General features: G+C 43.4%; 1 long non-coding RNA gene across 1 annotated transcript in view; it reads left to right on the top strand.

Annotated features, from left to right (window-relative positions):
* The window catches only part of LOC137655863 (uncharacterized), a 67076-nt gene that overhangs the window by 4656 nt on the left and 49376 nt on the right, over window positions 1-13044 (top strand). Inside the window, exons 3-4 of the long non-coding RNA XR_011046889.1 lie at window positions 5161-8831; window positions 9885-10010. This is a non-coding gene — a long non-coding RNA (uncharacterized lncRNA). The remainder of the gene's footprint in view (window positions 1-5160; window positions 8832-9884; window positions 10011-13044) is intronic.

The raw sequence follows: 13044 nt of genomic DNA, 5'->3' as shown, positions 1-13044 counted from the left end.
CTCTTCCCTTGCACAACTCTGTGGAAGAGCTTACCAAGGGAGTCCCTCTTGAGAGACACACTAGCCGGCAAGTGAGTTTCTCGGCGATAGAGAGCCTAAGCCAGGAGAAGGTTGCGAAGTGTGCCATGCAGGCTACTTCGTGGCTGGACATCTGGCTGGGGTCTCTTGGCATCCTATTACGATCCGAAGACCTGTCTAAGGAGAGCACCAGGAAGGCCCTGGAGACCTTCCTCCTGTCTGGCTCCCGCACCGTTGAGTTTCTGGCCCACCAAGTCTCAAACTAGTGGGCCAATTCGATTCTGAAACGACGTGATGCGGTGGCAGAGAGGTTCCACACGAAGGTCCCAACCGTCGAGGTCAGCAGGCTCAGACATTCTTCCATTTTGGGGAGAAATTTGTTTGAGCCTAAAGATGTGGAACAGGCAGCTGAGGGGTGGAGGAAGTCCAACCAGGACTCCCTCCTTCATAGGGCTCTTCACATCGAAGCCCTATAAACCTCCGGCACCTCAACAACCTCGCCCGTCCAAGACAACGAAACCGGCTGTGGCAGCAAAGACAACGGTGTCGAAGCCCTTTCCTGTCAGAGACAAGAAAGGCAAAAAGTCCTCCAGGGGAGGCAAGAATCCTAGAGGGAGTGGCCGAGGCTGCAAACGCTAGGATTGGCAATCCCCCTGCATGTCCACCAGTGGGGGGATGCCTTCAAAGTTGCGCAGACAGGTGGCAGCAACTCGGGGCCGATTCTGGACGATTTCCGTAATCAGTCAGGGATATCGCGTCCCGTTCATAACATCTCTACCTCCCCTGACAGCGGATCCAGTGTCGTTGAGCTCCTTTGCCTTGGGATCGGCAAGGGGGCAAGCCCTACGGGCAGAAGTCGAAACCATGTTAAAGAAGTGCGCTCTCCAGGAGGTCGTCGACGGTTCCCCAGGCTTCTTCATTCGACACTTTCTTGTAAAGAAGGCGTCTGGAGGCTGGAGACCAGTCATCGACCTCTCAGCCCTGAACAGGTTTATCAAACAAATCCCGTTCAGCATGGAGACGGCGGACATGGTCAGACTTGCGGCGAGACCACAAGACTTCGTGTGTACACTGGAGCTGAAGGACGCGTACTTCCAGATCCCAATCCATCCGTCTTCAAGGAAGTACTTAAGATTCAGCCTAGACAACAAGATCTACCAGTTCAAGGTGCTGTGTTTCGGTCTCTCCACAGCACCTCGGGTATTCACCAGTGTGTTCCCCCTGATTTCTTCGTAAGGCACACAGGATCGGCATCCGTCTCCTCCGTTATCTGGACGACTGGCTGATCCTGGCAGACTCGGAGTTGACCCTTCTTCGACACAGAGACAAGCTTCTGGGACTTTGCCAAGATCTAGGGATCATGGTAAATCTCGAGAAGTCTTCTCTGCTTCCAACTCAGCGACTGGTATATCCAGGCATGATCTTGGACACCAATATCCACAAAGCCTTCCCATCAGACGACAGGATAGCAAGGCTGAGGAGGGTCGCAGATCCTTTCCTCAGACGAGAAAAACTCCCAGCCCAATCGTGGTTACGTCTCCTCGGTCACCTTTCTTCACTGGCCCGTCTAGTTCCAAATGGTCGCCTTAGGATGAGATCCCTGCAATGGCGACTAAAGTCCCAGTGGAATCAAGGACACGATTCCCTGGACGTCTTGGTCCCTATGGGTCCTGCGGAACGGACGGACCTTCAGTGGTGGGTGACGGACGAAAACCTACGAAAGGGAGTGGATCTTCTCGTCCTCCCTCCGGATTTGATGCTGTTCTCGGATGCCTCAAAAAAAGGGTGGGGGCCCCATGTTCTGAACCACAGGACCTCAGGCCTCTGGTCAGAATCAGAAAAGTGCCTCCACGTAAACCTGCTAGAAATGAAGGCCGTATACCTGGCACTTCAGCAGTACCAACAATACCTGGCGGGTCACTCCGTGGTGGTGGTGAGCGACAATACCACAGTAGTGGCTTACATCAACACAAGCAGGGAGGTACCTTTCCAGAGCAGCTATCCCATCTTGCAGTAGAGATACTGAGATGGACCGAAGTCCACTCTATTCCACTATCAGCTCGCTTCATTCCAGACAAGAGGAAATTGTTCGCCAACAGTCTGAGCAAGGCATCTGAGATAGTGAGTACCGAATGGTCTTTGGATCGTCTAGTAGCCAACAAAGTCCTGACTTTGTGGGGTTCTCTTACGGTGGATCTGTTCGCAACAGCTTTGAATTTCAAGCTTCTGCTGTACTGCTCCCCAGTCCTGGACCCCAAGGCACTCTGGCAAGATGCCTTCCAATAACGGTGGGACAACATTGACGTTTACGCCTTTTCCCCGTTCTGTCTGATGAGAAGGGTACTCAACAAGACCAGAATATGTCAACCTTTCGATTACCTTGATAGCTCCGCTATGGCATCACGCAGAGTGGTTCCCGGATCTTCTGCAGCTCCTGACGGAACTCCCGAGAGAACTTCCTCCTTGACACGAGGTACTCAGACAACCACATGCCAACATCTTCCACAAAGCCGTAGCATCGCTGCGGCTTCACGCTTGGAGACTATCCAGCATCTCCTCACAGAGAGGGGCTATTCGCAACAAGTTGCTGAAAGGATGTCTCGACACCTGCGAAAGTCATCCGCAGGAGTCTACCAGGCAAAGTGGAGAGTCTTCTCTGGTTGGTGTCGTGGAAGGGGTATCTCTCCACTCGATGCCACTATACCAGCAATAGCGGAGTTACTCGTATATTTGCGGGAAGAAATGCGCCTTTCAGTCTCGGCAGTGAAAGGCTATCGCTCAGCCTTAAGTCTTGCCTTCAGGCTCAAAGGAATGGACATTTCCTCTTCGCTGGAACTTTCTTTACTCGTACGAAGTTATGAACTTACCTGCCCTCAGTCGAAGTGAGACCACCTCCATGGAACGTGGTTCGAGTCCTCAAGTCTCTTAAGAGACCTCCTTTCGAACCATTACGCCAGGCTTCTGATCGCCACCTTACTTGGAAGACAAGTTCCTACTTGCTTTGGCCTCAGTCAAGCGAGTCAGCGAACTTCATGGTCTCTCATATGACATCGCCCATTCAAGGGGATGTGGGGAGGTAACGTTCAGATTCGTCCCTGAGTTTGTTGCTAAGACTCAAAATCCAGGATTGCCGGACCCTTGGTTCGACTCTTTCCGGATTTCGAGTCTCCGTTCTGTAACAGATAACTCGGACCATCTCCTACTGTGCCCAGTAAGGAGTCTGAGGCTCTATCTTAAGAGAACAGCTGCAATTCGTCCTCGGGTGCAAGCATTGTTCATGAGCACGGGAAGGATGAAGAGGAGGGTCGCTAAGAATACAATCTCAGCGTGGATTCGCAGGGTTATCCATCATTCCCTGAATCCCGACCCTCCTCCGTCACGTCGCCCTAGAGCACATGATATCAGAGGCATTGCTACGTCCCTGGCATTCAAGAAGAATTACTCAGTGACGCAGGTTTTACAAGCAGAGGTTTGGAAGTGTCAAACGACCTTCACAGCCCACTACCTGCAAGACGTGACCCACAGGAGGCTTGATACGTTTTTTATCGGCCCTGTGGTGGCTGCATAACAGCTGGTTTAAACCTCGGGCTCCTTAATGGACAAGTAGCAGAAGGTTGAGGGCATTGTTACCCGGTTTTAGTCTGCATGAATGAAAAGGTATGCCTGGCCCTTATTCTTTTCTTCATTCTCCCCTCTCTTGGGGAAAGCAGCATCCTGGGTTCTCTGCACAGCTGACCTCAAACCACTGCAGGTAAACCACGTTTCCTTGTGTTCCTAGTATTAAGATAATACTGTCACGTCCCCATACCCTTACGAGGTGGTATTGGGAACGTCCTATCCTAGAATTCCATCTTAAGGACTTCAGGTCAACTTCCTTGGACGAGTCACACTTCATTCCTTCACTCACAAGCTTACGTAGGACGTGGTCCTTGCAGAGCAAGGCACTTGCCAGGTGCAGGTACTCCTTATCTTGAGCACTGACACACTCAGATACTGAGTCCCTGGGCAAAAAGCCAAAAGCCAGTAACGGCTGGGACTTACCACCCTACCCAAGGTTTAAGTCACCCATATTAAATAGTGTGATTTGTATTTCAATTACGTAACAAATGACAAATTCATAGATGATTTGTATTTTTCCTAACCATACAAACCTTAGCTATTTAATCAAACTTGCCCGCCAGCCTATCCCCCGGGAAGTCCTACCTCTGAGCAAAGTGAGCTAGTCACAGGTGTGTGAGAGGGGGAGAGGTAGCTAGCTACCCCTCCCTACCCCCTTGCTAACTAGCAAGGGGGTAGTAAACCCTCGTTAAAATTCTAATGGCTCGTCATTTCAGCTATTCCGAAAGTAATACCCATATTAAATAGCTAAGGTTTGTATGGTTAGGAAAAATACAAATTATCTACGAATTTGTCATTTTTATGGTTTATATGTATAAAAACAAAGTACTCGTAAGAACTAATCACTGTAGAAGCTTGGTTGAATTGCAATTTTTATGTAGAGATTGTTTGACCAAAAAATATATGTATGCGCTAAACAAAATCGTAGTTTTAAATGTGTTAATCCATTTAGAAGTGGAATTTATTTCAACTAACTAGTACATACAAATGAAACACTATAATTATATTTTGGGGCTGGGATTTATTCATGTCAGACATTTGGCTGACAGGATATTGATAAGTATTTAAAGGTACATGTTCTCAACAGAAAAGTGCTTTTATTTCAAACCAAAGACAAAATTATACGTCGATTATCTATACTTGTCAACTTCAGTAAGAAATCTCGATTAGCCGATCTGCTGCCTCGTTGTGAAATGGCTAAATGACTTAGAGAATCAACCAAGATTACAGGGGTTTATTTAAGGTAATACTGTGTTCCTTAATAATGTGGCTGTTTGTCTTGTTCCAAGGGCTTCTGAATGAAAACTTAATCATAAATGAAATGTCTGTGGTTTGGCAAGGAAAATTAAATTCATCTTTGTATCACACTTTAGGTTCCTGGTTACCATATTTTAAGATATACTGGAATTTCATGCAATTGACACTTGCTTTATCAAACCTAATCATATTGGTTTAAGGGATGATTTATGCTCTATCCTCTCATTCAGATAAGAACTGTTGTCTACATGGATATTTCTTTTACAGGTTCAATAATATAGAAACTGGCAAAAATCTACGAATGAGAACATTCCGACATCCGGAAATGAGAACATTGACACCTGCGAATAAAAACATTAACAAAACTGCTAATGGACATCTGCGAATGAGAACATTCAAGGCACCAGATAAGATTTACTTTCTATAGTGATATTTATTTTGCAACTAGCAAAAATCTGTGAATAAGAGCATTTGGACACCTGGGGAGGAGAGCATTTGGAACATGCACAAAGCAGACCTCATAAACTAAACAAGCTCTGATAGAAGGGAAAAGTCGCTTCATTAGAGACAAAGACTCAATGGATCAATAGCCAATCTCTCGTAATAAATGTAGTTTGACATAGATGAATATGCAGGGAACTTCCATGGTCAAAATTGTGGACACTACAGCTCATACGACAGGAAATACAAACTTTAGTTCATATGAAGAAAATCAGGATGAATATATATAATCAATTGAATAACTATAAGTAACATTGGAGTTTTCTGATCAGAAAATAAGTGAGGAGAAGAATGTAATGTTGAGGTCAAGCAAGGAACTCTTTTAAGACCAAAATTTATTAAAGCCATGAAAAACATGCTTGAAGAGATAACATAAGGTTTTAATTTTTATGAAATGCTAAGGGCAGAAACAAATATCAATGTTTAAATACTCCAGTAGATCTTGATAGTATATGTGTAAGAGCGTAGAAGAATCTGCTCCGATGGAAAGGGGACGTAAAAAGTTTTTTTAAAAAGGATTTTACAGTAGCAAGTGGTCTCAAGTTTTTCCTATTTAAAAAACCTCTATGAAAATAATCCCAACTAAAACAAACAGCTAAACAGCACTTGGTTAATTAGTTATATGGTAACCGATTTTCTAAGTCCAGATTGAGGGCCTACTGTAGGGCCAGATTGAGGGTCGATTCTATAAGGCCAGATGATGGCTTACTATAGGGCCTGAATGAGGGCCAATGGCAAGGCCTACTGTAGGGCCAGAATGAGGGCCAATGGCAAGGCCTACTGTAGGGCCAGAATGAGGGCCAATGGCAAGGCCTACTGTAGGGCCAGAATGAGGGCCAATGGCAAGGCCTCCTGTAGGGCCAGAATGAGGGCCAATGGCAAGGCCTACTGTAGGGCCAGAATGAGGGCCAATGGCAAGGCCTACTGTAGGGCCAGAATGAGGGCCAATGGCAAGGCCTACTGTAGGGCCAGAATGAGGGCCAATGGCAAGGCCTCCTGTAGGGCCAGAATGAGGGCCAATGGCAAGACCTACTGTAGGGCCAGAATGAGGGCCAATGGCAAGACCTACTGTAGGGCCAGAATGAATGCCAATGGCAAGGTCTAGTAGGGCCAAATTGAGGGTTAATTCTGTAAGGCCATAATGAGGGCGAATTCTGTAAGGCCAGATGAGGGCCTACTGTAGAGCCATAATGAGGGCCAATTCTGTAAGGCCAGATGAGTGTCTACAATAGGTCCAGAATGAGGGCCAATTCTGTATGGCCAGATGAGGGTCTACAGTAGGGCCAGAATGAGGGCCAATTCTCTTAAGGCCAGATAAGGGCCGATTCTCTTAAGGCCAGATAAGGGCCGATTCTCTTAAGGCCAGATAAGGGCCAATGGCAAGGTCAAATGAGGGCCTACTGTAGGACCAGAATGATGGCGAATGGCAAGGGTAAATAAGGGCCTACTGTAGGGCCAATGATTTGGGAAAATAAGGGCATACTGTAGGGTCATGGCAAGGCCAGGTAGGGCCAAAGACGAGGCCACTTAGGATCAACTACAAATCCACACGAGAGTTGATAGTAAGACCACAGAGCCAATAGCAGGCCACATGTGGGCCAATAGTAATTTTTGGAGGCTAATCCTAGTACTAGATGACAGCCGATATTAAGGCTAGTTGAGGGCCGATCTTGGTGCCATGTGAGAGTTGACTATACGGCCAGATCAAGAGCTGATAGTAGTGACAGGTGAGGACCAACTACAAGGACTTATGCTAGTCAATTATAGGGCCAAATACTTTGACTGCAGACGTTGACTGTAGGTTGGCCAAATAAAACAAAAGGAAAATTACCATAGCTCATTAACAAAGTGGAAAATGTAATTTGAAAGCAGAGGAGTTTATCACATGTCTTGAATTAGTCAATATGATATTAAAAAATTGATAAAAATGGTAAAGATAAAAGAATAATAAGCAGATATCAGTGTGGAGGACAGGTCAACCTGGGGTCACAATGATAAAACTCATTAATTACCATAATTACTTTGAAATTTACCAATGGATTTTGACAGTGCAATGGAGTGTTTGAAGTCATAACCAATGGTAGTAAAGTAATTTGATTCAGAGATGGTAAAATGATGAAGGGAATATTTGTTAACCCCTCAACTGCAATGGCTACGTTTTCAGAGTAGGCAGAGTTTAGGGATGATCAGTCTCAAGGACCTATAGTAGCAGTAGGAGACATGATTAGTTAATCCTTTGAGTGCCACTGAACATTTTCTTTTACTAAATATTTTTACTCCCTTTGGTGCTATTGGACATATTTCACATCAAATTATTATCAGATTTTTTTCTCACTATTTAGATGCAGCAAACTTACAAAATATGTAAAATTATTGATGCAAACAGAAATATATTCAGATACAATATAAGGTGTGAAGTTGTATCATAAACATGTTATGTGCTAAGATGAGTAAAGTAAAATGTCCTTTAAAAGAGCCTTAAGTAAAGTACTTAATTTTTGCTGTGGGTTAAAAGAATGTACCGTATTAAGACAAGGAATAACAATCTGTCTTAAATTGTCGATACTGTCACTTGTAAAATCTATTGAATAACCTGTTGGAGAATTTCCAAGATAAGAAGCATACTCATTAGTACAATGTTTTATAGAAGCAATCATGTTCCTAAGGATTACAAAGGAATTAGTACATATTAAGTGATATAGAAAAAGAGGAAAACTTGAGATCTCTCTATTCAGTGCAGAGCCGAAGAGACTCAAATCAAATAAACGGGAACATGAAAAATAAGTAAAAAGTTGAGCGGTATAGGTATGTTATAATATGATAGGAAACAAAAATGGAAAGTATATTGAAAAGAATGTTCCACTCCAGAAAGCACTCAATTAATAGAATGTGGTCAAAATTTCTGTAATTATAAGCCAAGAAGCTTAGGCCCTTGAGTGGAGTGATAGTTCTCTTGAATATGTACTGCTATGGAATGAACCGTGGGTGGCCTACGACAAATGAAAGAGGAATTATTATTGTAGAAATAACTTGTGAAAAGAGTAGAAAAGTGCACTGGAATTATAACCATGGTTCATAAAGTCATGAAAAAAAGATAAAAAGCTGGTCTAGTGAAAATGGAGCTTGATAAGTTTATACAAAAAGATTAGTGTACCATCTCTGAATAAAAGGAAGTTTGGACCAAGTAAGGTATAGCAGGAAAGATGGATGGAAAAAAGGAGAACTACAGGGGAAGATAGTGGAATACATGAACAAGGCATAAGTTCTTTGCACCTGCTTGGCAGAGTGCCCAATTGAGAGACGTGGATAGAATTGCTGCAAACCACGGACAACCCAGTCTTTTTGATTGGTGCCTGCAGAGCAGGTGCTAATAGAAAGCACAATATATACCAGGAAATTGGAAGGAACCAGGCTATGTACATGCATTTCTTCCATAGGTGAGTGTAAAGTCTTTAGTAATGATAGGTTTTAGCTTCCCAAAGAGATTGTTTAATTAGGACATAACCATCCTTGAATGTGCTTGAAATAGCTAAATCTAGGAAATCAAAGTAAACTCGGGTAATACAAAACCAATGAGTATTTTAAATGTAGTAATAATCATTCATTGAAGTCTGTCAATACAAGGTCATTACTGAACTGTAATGGTAGTCTATGGATAGAGATCACAAGATAACTAATTATTTGGGGTGGTTAGTATTTTAGTGTTAAATCGATCAGAGTTGCAACTGCTTTCTTTGAGAGAAGTCCAAAGTTCTCCCTCAATAATTGTAGGATTATTCCCCTCTTGCGCATCATCTTGAATGGCCTTCCGGATCAAGTGACTAGTTAAATGATAAACCAAATTAGAAAAGGTTCCTGATTACAGTCATCTCATATGCAAGGATAAAAAATTCCAAGAACATTGAAGTGGTCTGGAAATTCATTTGGGCTTTATGGAGACTATAATAAGGCGAGATGGCTGGTCTGGGATCAAGTGGTAAAGGTTACTCGAATAAATTGAAGGAACTATGAAATTTTAATTTGCATTGGTATTTGTCTGCATAAATCAAGTAATTGTCAAGGTAGAGTACTTTTAAGAATATTTGTGATTGCTGTGAACTTAGATGTAAAGTCTCGTTAGAAGTATGCGCTGTACATTGTAAATATTCTTTTCAAAAAGGCGTAAAGAAATTTATGTAGCAACTATGAACATCGTCTGTAAACCTTATATCTTCTTAGGTAAGGATGGCCTTAGTCACATGTTAACCTCCACTTCCAACTACCTCTTAAATTCAATTTCAAGAATTTTCTCAAGTTGAAGAATATCGAAGATAAGAACCTTTCCCATGACGATGCTTTAAAAGGAAATAGGTTGATAGCAATAGCATTTCAGTTTTAACTATTTAACATTTCTAGAACAGTACACAAGAGAAAATGTGTTATACAAGAGTTTCATGAAATTTAAGGTAACTAAGGCTTACCAGGATTTAATGACAGATTTCTTTTTTCAGGCAGATTTTTTGTGGCCTTGACGGACAATACGAAGAACTAAGAATGTATGTTAAGATCAAATCATGACATGGAAAAGCTATCTTCAGGTGGCCTTTTGTTGTCATTGGGATCCACAATATCTGGAGGTAAGATGCTGATAAATCTAAAGCTGTTGGGTAAAGACACACCTCCCTTTGACAGCATAATTCAGTCTGCTGAAGCAATGAAATCCTTTGTTTTCTAAAACACTCACCTAAGAATTTCAAACACATGGCAATTAAAATTAACAGGCCATCTGAAGATATTAAACTTTCAGGGTATCTGACTTCAGTAGTGCATTAGTAATTAGTCTGTTGTAAAGAGTTGGAAGGGATATCAGTATTTATGCAAGTTTTTTTTATCAGGGGTATTATTTTTGTCTTGTATTCTTCATTCCCGTACATAGTTTCATAGTTTTATTTGAAAATATTTAAATGCAGTTTTAATTACCATAAGTATTTACAGGTAGTAGGTTGGCCAAGGCACCAGCCACCCGTTGAGATACTACCGCTAGAGAGTTATTGGGTCCTGTGACTGGCCAGACAGTACTGCATTGGATCCCTTTCTCTGTTTACGGCTCATTTAATCTTTGCCAACACGTAACAGAATAGTCTGCCCTATTCTTAACACATTCTCCTCCTTCGTCATACACTTGACCAAAGTGAAATTACCAAACCATTCTTCTTCTCTCAAGAGGTTAACTGCTGCACTGTAATTGTTCAGTGTCTACTTACCTCTTGGTAGGGGTAGAAGAGAGACTAGCTATTGTAAGCAGCTTTTCTAGGACAACGACACTCCAAAATCAAACCATTGTTCTCTAGTCTTGGGTAGTGCCATAGATTCTGTACCATGGTCTTCCGCTGTCTAGGATTAGAGACCTCTTGCTTGAGGTTGCACTCAGGCACACTATTCTATCTTATTTCTCTTCCTTTTGTTTTGAAGTTTTTATAGTTGATATATGAAAGATTTATGTTAATATTGTTCTTAAACTTCTTGTGTAGTTTATCTTTATTTCGTTTCCTCACAGGGTTATTTTCCCTGTTGGAGCCCTTTGTCATATAGCATCCTGCTTTTCTGGCTAGAGTTGTAGCTTAGCAAGTAATAACAACATAGGCTTAGAGGACGGTGTAACTACCTGGCGCTAGTAAGGGTGGTAGACCGGCCACCGCACTTTCATTAGCGCATGTAACATGGCATCACTTATCATTTTGACTCGGTAGAGAACAGATGTGTTGTCATTCTCTCCCGTCAACCTTTTTACTCATTCCGAATAATTACAAACTGGCTTAACCTTTTAAAAACTTTCATGTTCCTTTTTCTTTCAGGGTGATTTTACCTTATCCATTACCATGCAGGTTTGTCCTGACACATTAGGGTGCCATTGCAGCACCTTTATGTCATCTGTGAAGATGGATCCTCAAAGCTTTTTTCCTGCATGGAGGTGTCACTCCTGTTTGCAGGAATCTCCTTATGGTAAGTGTAGAGAGTGGCCTTCTTCCAGTTGTAATGATACAGTAGGCAGCAGAAAGAGGAAACCAAGAGGAATTCTTCCTCTTAAGTTTATCCTTAAAGGTGAAGAAACCTCGCCATCTGACTCTGTTGGCTTGTTTCTGTCACTCTGACTGCTTGATTGGTATCTTCTGAGAATTTGAGTAAAAGTGGTGGCCCTTTTACCCCCTAGACAACATTGCAATTCTGAGGACTCCTTTGTTTCCCCTAGAGAAGCAGTGCTGCCCTCACTTGTAGGAGAATACCTTTCCCGTGACTTTGTTCATCAGTTCTGGCTTTCCTTGGAGCTTATGGTTTTCCCATGCAAGGAACAACTGCATGAGGTCCTAAAGATAGGGACATGGCAAGAGCACTTGGCTGCCTCCCCAAGGATTGACTTTGGTCCTAGTCCAAGAGACTCCAGAGGTCATCTATCAATGGATTCCCTCGTGTGTCCACCTGTAACGACCTCGGCTTCTGCTCGACCAGTTGCAGACGACTACCTGTTGCGTTTTATGTCGGGGGATCCCTCCTGGGTCAACCCAGAAACTAGCTTCAGGTACGTTCGTAGCTGCAGCTTTCTTTTTTTATCTAACCTGAGCTTGCTCAGTATGTTGAGGGGAAGCATGCGCGCTGCTTGGATGTCCGCCCCCAGGTGATAGGCAGCCTTCTCGTTCGCTAGAAAAGTGCCTTCACCCTGGTGGTTGCTCTCTGGAGCAAAGCTTCTTAAAGCTAAATGACGATAGGTATACTGCTCCTCAGTATCAGATCCCCAGGTAATCTGGCAAGATGCATTCCAACACCAGTGCCAGTGTTGCGTTATGGACGTCTACGCATTCCCCCCCCCACCTCTGCCTAATAAGGAAGCTTCTGAATAAGGTAAGGGCATCGCAAGAACTCTTATTGCCCCAAATAGCTCTGTGGCAGCATGCAGTGTGATTCCTGGACCTTCCTCATCTGCTCAAAAAGGTACTGAGAGGACTCTTACCACTTCATGATCTACTCAAACAATCAGACGTAAAGACATTCCACAAAGTAGTAGCTTGGTTATGGCTTCATGCCTAGAGGTTAGCCAGCAACTCTTCTCAGCAAGAGGCTTTTCACAACCGGTTGTTTAAAGAATGTCAGGATACCTCATGGAGTCATCTTCTGCAGACTATCAGGCAAAGTGGGCTATCTTTTATGATTGGTGTCCCGGAAGGGGCATCGCTATTCTCAGTGACACTTTCCCAGTAATAGCAGAATTTTTCTTTTACCCCTGGGAAGAAAAATTCTGCTCAGTCATGGCGGTGAAAGGCTACTGCTCGGCCTTTGTAGATTGAGTAGAATTAACATTTCCTCCTCAATTGAATGTTGTTCCTCATACAAAGTTTCGAGCACACGTTCCCTCGGTTAGAAGTCACACCCCCTTCCTCACATGTACGTAATTTGCATACTGAAAAGAGCAGTCATCATACCTTGATGATCTTAAGGATGGATTTTCTGTTAGCACTGGCCTCTGAAGAGTTGGTGAGCCATGTGGTCGGTCATACGATCTCACCCTTTCAAGGGTATTGGGGCAAGTGGCACTCGGTTCCATCCCTGAGCTTTTTGCAAAGACTCAAAATCCCCCTGTAGCAGTTCCTAGGTTCGAGCCTGTCTGGATTGAGAGTC

This window comes from Palaemon carinicauda, chromosome 16 (assembly GCF_036898095.1).
Source record: "Palaemon carinicauda isolate YSFRI2023 chromosome 16, ASM3689809v2, whole genome shotgun sequence".
NCBI lineage: Eukaryota > Metazoa > Arthropoda > Malacostraca > Decapoda > Palaemonidae > Palaemon > Palaemon carinicauda.
This window is presented reverse-complemented; position numbering and strand designations above follow the sequence as displayed.